Below are 9,098 nucleotides of genomic sequence, written 5' to 3' on the forward strand. Positions count from 1 at the left end.
GTCTACATAGTACTCCCCACACTGAGTCTTTTTTTTTAGTGTTATATACATAGCAATTTTTTGCATTATGCAATATCAACTTTGAATATGTTATTTACCTTCAGAAAAGGTACAATTTATTTTCATTTTTATATTTTTTGTAAGATAGCAGCATCATAATGTTTAACTCATATGAAACTGAAGGAAAATTGGTAAAAATAAAAATAAGTATAGTGACAGCTCAATAAATACTGAATTGCATGTGAAGTGGTAGTTTATATTTCAATGACTATAACCCTGCCTTTCTATAACATAGTTCTAAAATGTTTTAAAAATATTCATTTCTGAAGGACTGTCAAGATCATGGACACACAGAAAATCTCAAGTGTATTCAGCTCAGGTCCACTGCACAAAAATTTCCTCAATGCATGCCTTTTATGAACCCATTGGACCGGTAGGATCTCGGTGAGCTCACAAACTTGTAAATAAAATATCCTTTATTATTAGGAAGTGTGCTAATGTGGAGATCTGCACAGGATATGTCAGTGGGCATTAAATGCAGCCTGAGAGTTGAAACTTGTTTATGATATTAACTTCTAAATAAAGATCAATAAGGCACTGAAAATGATTAACTTGCAATCAAACTGGGATTAATTTGTAAAGATACAATCTTGAAGATTTTAAACACCAGTAATGTTTTGGTGTGTTTTCTGGGACGATTTAAGCAGGATGTGCAGAACTGACCTTTCCAAATTGTGTCACTGAATATTTTAAGCAGATTATTTATTTAAAGCAAATATGTATGCATAGTTTCCTTTCTCAAAATTTAATTCAAGCTTGTTTTGATAGCTTCTTAAGGCTTCCTTCAACTGGACATTTTGTTTTTTTAATTAAATAATATCCATAAATTCAACTGTAATCATTCATTCATAATAAGCAACAAAAATAGATAATCAACTACTTTTCTCACTATATTCCTAGAAGTACAGCAGAACTTCTGCTTCAGCAGAAGACTTCTCTAGACTGGGAAAATTTTTAGAAATTATATGTTTTACATAAATTTTTATGGATTTTTTAAACATTCATATTTCAGCACCTTAGAAGACATTTTATAATTGTCTTCTCAAATTAACTTCTAAGTTTAAAACAAAGTTAACTTCAAATAAATTTTATCATTGGTTTTATTTTTAAAGATTTATATTTTCTTTCTCAAATATATTTCAAACTTTTCTAGCATGTAACAAGTTCAAGATTATATGGGCATGTATTCTTACAAATGCATTTATTATTGTTTACATGATCTACACATGGGATTGGTAACGAGCTGTTTGCAAACCTCCATTCAGTTTGCAAAACGTTTTCATTTTTGTATCATCTTATTTAGTGCCTTCCCTGAGGAGGAGGTATCGTTATCATTGCTATTTTATTGATGAGCAAATTGAGTCTGAGAGAGATTAAGTGACTTTACAGGTCACAGGCCTGGAACCTAGTTTCTCTTCACATTATTCACCTCAAATTAAATAAGCTTTAATATAATATTGCACCTCTAGAGGGGCCTTCACACTTTTTTAAAAAAATTTCTACAACTTGATTAATTACAGTTGACCCACTGAAATCTGGAAAGAAAAAATAATCATCTTTCCTCTGCTTTTCTTCAAATTATCCCACTTGAGCTGGAGATCACAGGATATGGCAAATTAGACGAAACATTATTTCTAAGGCATTTGACAGTGCGATTAAAGGGTCTGAAGTGACGACCTTTGGTCAGACTACTGTCTCAGTTTTATTCGTTGTTGCTGTTTTCTGCTTTTTCAAACTGCTCGATTAACTTCACAATGTCTAATGAACATCTCTCCACGCAATAGGTAAAACTGCAGCTGGCAGAAACTTAACAGATTGGGTCAAAAACAACAGTCAGTGAGAAGCCGGTAACAGGAAGCCCACAAGAAACACCACCAGAAGATTTACAACTAAGGTCTGTCACGAACATGTAAGTTTAGGAAGCAGGTGTCCCTCTATTAGCATCAGGCATCACGGCATAAGGCGTAACTCATCATGATGGCCGTGGTGAGGCGGTCAGCGCTAACTGCCCACAGATTATGACTCAACTGCTTCTCCCAAAGCTTTTCCATTAAGCTGCCTCACCCCTTCCCAGTGCTTCCCATATTCTCCTCTCTCACCCTTGCCTGTGGCTCTGCAAGCCTCTGAGCCATGTCCCATCTATAATGCAGAAAGGGCTGCCTAACATGGAAGCGCCTACGATTTCCCTAGGTACACGGCTTCCAAAAGGAGGGCCACAGGCTCTCTTTATTAGCGTCTTGCCCCCTTTCATCCTTGTTTTCAGTCTGGTTGGCATTTTCCATGGCGAGATTTTTTTACTGCTGTTCCTCTTTGGACGCCACTGCTTCTGGGCCTATCCTTGCTGTCTCCTGGTCTTCCCCATCCTTGCTGCAAGAGTGACGCTTCCCCTCCTAGTCACCCCCAGCCCCAGCACATCCTATTCTTGGGGGCCGCCCCTGGCACACATACCCTCAGGGCCATCAGGAGCAGGGACTGAGAAGACAGTGGATGACCAAGAGGTCTCTCAGCCTTAATTTTAAGACCACTATAACAATTCAGGAAAAACTAGATGCAAGTTTAAATGAGAAAGACACTGCATTAGAAATTTCCAGGATCTAGAATCAACTAGATCTAGAATCAACTAGAAAAGTGTGTTGATCTGGTTAAGGAATTTTCTTTTAAAGCATCTATTGATAAATAAGAGACCACACCATTGTGTGTGGCTCAGTATGTTAGCAAATTTGGAAAACTCAGCAGTGGCCGCAGGACTGGAAAAGGTCAGTTTTCATTCCAATCCCAAAGAAGGGCAATGCTGAAGAATGTACAGACTACCACCCAGTTGCACTCATTTCACATGCTAGCAAAGTAATGCTCAATAATCCTTCAAGCTAGGCTTCACCAGTATGTGAACCAAGAACTTCCAGATGTATAAGCTGGGTTTGGAAAAGGCAGAGGAACCAGAGGTCAAATTGCCAACATTTGTTGGATCATGGAGAAAGCAAGGGAATTCCAGAAAAACATCTACTTCTGCTTTATTGACTACGCTAAAGCCTTTGACTGGGTGGATCATAACAAACTGGAAAATTCTTAGAGATGGGAATATCAGACTACCTTACCTGCCTTCTAAGAAACCTGTATGTGGGTCAAGAAGCAACAGTTAGAAGCAACGTGGAACTGATTGGTTCAAAAATTGGAAAGTAGTATGACAAGGCTGTATATTGTTATCCTGCTTATTCAACTTATATGCAGAGCACATCATGTGAAATGCCGGGCTGGATGAATCACAAGCTGGAATCAAGATTGCCAAGAGAAATATCAACAATCTCAGATATGCAGATGATACCACTCTAATGGCAGAAATGGTTTTTCTAGCAGTCATATTAGAGTTGGACCATAAAGAAGGCTGTGTACCAAGGAATTGATATTTTTGAATTGTAGTGCTGGAGAAGGCTCTTGAGAGTCCCTTGGACTGCAACGATATCAAATCTAAAGTCAATCCTAAGGAAAATCAATCCTGAATATTCATTGGAAGGACAGATGCTGAAGCTGAAGCTCAATACTTTGGCCACCTGATACGAAGAGCTGATTCACAAAAGACTGATGTTGAGAAAGATTAAAGGCAAAAGGAGCAAGGGGTGGCAGAGGATGAGATGGTTAGATAACATCACTGGCTCAGTGGACATGAATTTGAGCAGACTCTGGGAGACGGTGGAGGACAGAGGAGCCTGGCATGCTACAGTCCATGGGTTCGCACAGTCAGACATGCCTTAGTGAGTGAATGACAACAGCGTTAATAAATGAGGTTTTAGCTTTAATTTTTGTCCTTTATTTAGGAATTATTTCTAACATATATTAGCCTACTTTCTTTCTAGGGAATATGTTTAGGAATGATGTTCAAAACATGATTTAATCTTTTTTAAAGATTGTGCTTTTATAGTGACTACATTAAGCATATGTTTTTCCTGATAAATTATGGGAGGTACAGGTGTTGATGGTATCCGAGGATGGGCTAAATAATACCTGCAGGAAAACAATCATAAGACTAGCTCGTTAAGGATCAGCTTATTCCCTGTCTTTTAGTTGCCTATAAATTCTAGATGATCACCATGAATGCAAACTTGTTAATAACTAAAGCAAATCGAAACTTCTTTCAGAAGCTATATGTAAATATCTCATTCATTCTTGAAATAATACTTGAGTACCTACTCATTCCTCCTTTGTCGGATGGGGATAACAGCTGAGCTTTCTGTATCAGCCAGGTTTCTTTGTTGAAGACAACATGAGTGAGCTCTGGCTGTACCCTCCCTGGCGGGCCAGTGGCTAAGACTCATGCTCCCAATAGAGAGGGCCCGGGTGCCATCTGTGGTCAAGGAACTAGACCCCGCATGCCACAGCTAAAGATCCCGCATGCAGCCAGATACATATATGAATATTAAAAGGAGAATAAACCTTGGCTAACTTATCTGGAAAAAGATTGTATTGGAAGAAAAAGGGGATGGAGAAGTCGCTGTGGAAAACGGGCCCGCCATGACCACCAGCACTGTCACAGCCAGACCTGGGTCGCCACAGTGATGCACACCGCTGGCGGTTATCTCTGCATCTCTGCGGCACTTTGTGCAGATTCCAAGTTTAAGGTGAGTGCACCCAATTGACGTAACCTGGGTCCCATGCCCTGACTACTCCCTAGTTACCAGAGAGTGGTGACAAGTACGTGAGCCAGACTCAGCTTTCCAACTGCAAAGTGGGCACTGTTCCCACCAAGACTCATAATTACGGATTCTCCGCAAATAGAATGGGAGGTTAGAAATTAGGCAGGTAAAAGGCAGTGCTCACTGGAGGACCTCACAAGACTGGGAAGACTCAGTGTGGGGGTCTGTGTAAAGCACTTGGCACAACGCTGGCACAATGCTGGCACAAGGAGGCAGTTGATCAGCTTCAGCACTGTTATCATTATTAACTCTATGAGGCGGGCAATGCGCTCATTTTAGGGATAAAAATGTGATAGGGCACATTTCTAACCAAAAGCCTCAATTATTTTGGAAAGCTTTACGGGCAGAAACAAATGTAAAAACATAATAATAACACCAATAAATAAGTGCTACAGTATAGGTATGACTTATACTATAAGTCATATACTTTGACTCATACTGTGACTCATACTGTGACTCATACCTATGCTGGAAAAGAAGGAAAAGGAAAAACAGTCAGAACAGAGAGGAAAACAGACTAAGTTCTGAATCCTGAGCGCCGCATCCTGAAAGGACTTGGCATGTCTGAATTCCTGTGACTGGGTCAGGTTCAGGATTGTGAAGGATTCTGTGTATCACTGAAATGAGTGATTTCACTGATTACCCTTGGTAAAGGGGGTGACCTAATCAGACCTGGGGGGTGGGGTGAGAGTGGATGAGACTGAGCAGAGGCAATGTCGAGTTCAGATGAGAGAAGATGACGGGCTGTTCTCGGGGAAGATGAAAAATAAGACAACAGCTTAGAAATACTGGGTCGACCAGAATTCAGGGTTCATTCAGGGTTTTCTGTAAGAGATTATGGGACAACCTGAATGAACTTTTTGGCCAACCCAATAATTTAGTACATAGAATGAACTACATTCAGTGCCTCCAACACTAGGAGTGAGGAATGGAAGGATCCTGGGTGACTAAAAAACCACACAGCTTCTTATGTCGAGTGGATGGCCATGCTATCGTTATAGTGATAGGCAAGGGAGTAATTCGAAGCAGTTGGGAGAGGAAAGAGAACGAGTTTCTGCGTGGTTTTTGGCTTGCCTCACATTAAGAATTGGCAACAGGGAATGCAGCTGAAGCTATTAAAGTGGCTATCAATCAGGGAAGGAGGAAAGACTCAGTAGATATCTATAATATTGATTCCTATCAAAATGAAAGAACCAAATCACAAGATTTTGCATGCGATCTCAGAGGTAGTTCTTGGAGACCACATCTATGACAGGAAGAACTGAGATCTCTGGATCTCAGTTTAGGAATCTATGGGATAGCACAAAGAGACCTGGGGAAGTCTTACAAATATTCACTGAGTGAGAGCGAAGCTGAAATGTTTACAAACATAAGTATGGAATACATTTTTACGATGAGTTCTGGCAGCAGGTAAGATACAGTTATATCCACTATGCTTAGCAACATATGCTCAGTCTCCTAGAGCTGTCTATTCTCTTGCTGTTTGTTTATCCGTGGGTCCCATGTATTTAATAACAACAACAGTTGGCACTGTTAAATGAGATGTAAAGGCCATCATGTCTGGCACTAGGGACACAAAGACAAATTAAGGACCCTACCCTGCTCTCAAGGAGCTTACAGTCCAGGTGGGCAGTACCTGTAAATAACTAAAGTACCGACGGGGAAATGAGTGTTGGAAGATGTGCATGCGATAGGTGCTGAGAGAGAGCACCATACTGCACCGCAGTTTTGAAACAAGGTTTTGAGGGAAAATTTCTTGGAGAGGACCAAAAGGCTTTATTCTGAAGAATTAACTGTATTTAGTCTGGCAACACTTCAATGCAATCCATAGCATAGCTGTTTGTTCTGTACTGCAAGCACTTCAGAAGGGCTTGAATGTAAAGTACAAGAAATGGCAAAAGGCAGTGGGTGGAAATGAAACTAGACAAGTAAGCAGGGCTAAGACAGTAGTCTAAAAGGCCAGCAATTTCCAAGAAAGGTAACTCAGTCTGTGAGGAAGCTGTTAGGACGGCTGTATGGATTTTTAGCACGGTGATAAACTAGGAAACAATGAGGAGGCATCCAAATTCATTGGAAAAAAAAAAAAGACAAAGGAGATCCCCACTGTGCTAGTCAAACAAAAACAGTTGAAGGATCATATGAGACATCTTAAGGAGTTTGGGCTTCCCTCATAGCTCCGTCGGAGAAGACCTGGGTTTGATTCCTGGGTCAGGAAGATCCTCTGGAGAAGGACGTGGCAACCCACTCCAGTATTCTTGCCTGGAGAATCCCATGGACAGGGGAGCCTGGCAGGCTACCATCCATGGGGTTGCAAGAGTCGGCTCGACTTAGCGAGTAAACCACCAAGGAGTTTGGACTTTATACCAAGGGTAGTGGAGTGCCTCCACAGGAGTTTAAAGAGAGGAGTACCTAATCAGGCTTTCATTTTATAAAATGCAAATCTGATGGTACTGTACAGACTGGATTAGGAGCAGACAAGATTGCAGCCTGGGAAATGCCGCGTGAACGGCCTGAAATAAGACAGCAGCTGCTAGGAGAAACTGGATACACCAGAGAGGCAGGGCTGCTGTTTAGGCACTAAGCTGAGTCAGACTCTGTGTGACCCTATGGTCTGTAGCCCACCAGACTCCTCTATCAAATGGGATTTTCCAGGCAACAATACTGGAGTGGGTTGCCATTTCCTTCCCCAGGGAATATTCCCCACCAGGGAGCCAATCCTCCTCTCCTGTACTGGGCGGATGGAGTCTTTACCTTTGAGGCACCAGGGAAGCCAGAGAAACAGGGAGCTAGGGGCAAAGAGACAGTAATGAATTGCAAGTGGAGGAGGAAGGGGAGGAAGAGGGAGAGAGAGAGAAAATCAAGTCACTACTCACAGTAAGTTGTGTGTATGGGCTTCTATTGGTCTGTCAAAGCCTTTTAATCTTAAATCCAAAATGAAGTCAAAGCAGTGAACTGAAACCATCCACTCCTTTTCGTTTTGAAATCTAATTAAGTTTTACCTCCTGGCAATCTGGAATTAAATTTCTGAGATTGCTGTCAATTATTTCCTTTCTTGGTTTCTCTTCCTCTTTCTTACTTTCCTATTTTATTCTTAACATCTTATGTTTTAACTCTATGCTAAAATACCTCATCATAACTTAGCTTTCCCCCTAGAACTGTGGAACATCTAAATAACTGAAACTTGTCCCCATCACAATCTTGTAGATTTCCCAAACTTGTCCTTGATCAGAATCTTGTAGGTTTCCTGAAGCCTTCCCCTTGCTACTTGGAATGTTTCCGGGTTAATGTTCACAGGGTAATTGCTGTGAGTACGACTAGCTTTTTCTCCGCGGAGACTCTCAGCATTATAGTCAGCATATCATTTTCTTAAAAAAACAAAACAAAACAAAAAAACTTCTTTTTGTCGTAAAGGCGAAACATATTTTCATCATATTAAACTTTCGAATACGACTCACAGGTATGTCACTTGTACAAACAGAAAAACAAATAAACAGATTATATCTGGGTTCCACTAAGTGTATACGGCGGTGGCAGAAGAAATGCAAAATTTCCATCTCAGACCCCCGTTCCCAAAAGCAGAACAGCAAGTTTGTTGCACGGGGAGGTGACCACCCTCGTTGAGCAGCGCAGCCCTAGGCTGCGGGGGAGTCCGCCTCCCCCCGCCTCCGCCCAGCGGCCCGCCGCCCCCCACTACCCCCCCACCCTCTCCACAACCCAGGGTCCTCGCCCCGTCCCCGAACTACTTTCTCCGTCCGGGAACTGATTCCTGCTGCGACGGACTGCACCGTCCCTGCAGCCACAGTCCGCAGGGGGCTCTGCAGGCGCCGGGAACCACAGCCCCGCGAACCAGGCGGTTTTGCGGGGGCAGGAACTAGGGCTCCGGGCCAGGCCAGGGGAGGCTCCTCCGGGAGCAGCCGAGCGCCCACCAGGTCCGGGAGGCTCGGCGCCGCGGGCTGGAGAGGAGGGGCGGGGCGGCTCTGCGCCGAGCGCGCCCCCTCCCGGCGCGCCCCCGCTTCTGGCGCGCGCGCCCTCCTCCCGGCGCGCGCCCCCCTCTCCCGGTGCGCGCCCACCCCGCGCGTGCCCCCTCCTCCCGACGTGTGCCCCCTCCTCCCGGCGCGCGCGCGCCCTCTCCCGGTGCGCGCCCACCCCGCGCGCGCCCCGTCCTCCCGGCGCGCGCGCGCCCTCTCCCCGGTGCGCGCCCACCCCGCGCGCGCTCTGTGCTCCCGGCGCGGGCCCCCTCCCCGGCGCGTGCCCCCCTCTCCCGGCGCGCGCGCCCGCTCCGCCCGCCGGGCCCGCGGCCTCCCCGCCCCCTCGGGCGCTCCGTAGCCGTGACGTGCGCGCGGCGGGGCC

The 9,098-nt window shown here is 44.1% G+C and overlaps 1 pseudogene; it reads right to left on the reverse strand.

The window, feature by feature from the left end:
- Positions 1-1,226: 1,226 nt before the first annotated feature.
- On the reverse strand, positions 1,227-4,807 carry LOC121820234 (protein BEX2-like; annotated as a pseudogene).
- Positions 4,808-9,098: the final 4,291 nt, after the last annotated feature.

This window comes from Ovis aries, chromosome 8, assembly GCF_016772045.2.
Source record: "Ovis aries strain OAR_USU_Benz2616 breed Rambouillet chromosome 8, ARS-UI_Ramb_v3.0, whole genome shotgun sequence".
In the NCBI taxonomy this organism is placed as follows: domain Eukaryota; kingdom Metazoa; phylum Chordata; class Mammalia; order Artiodactyla; family Bovidae; genus Ovis; species Ovis aries.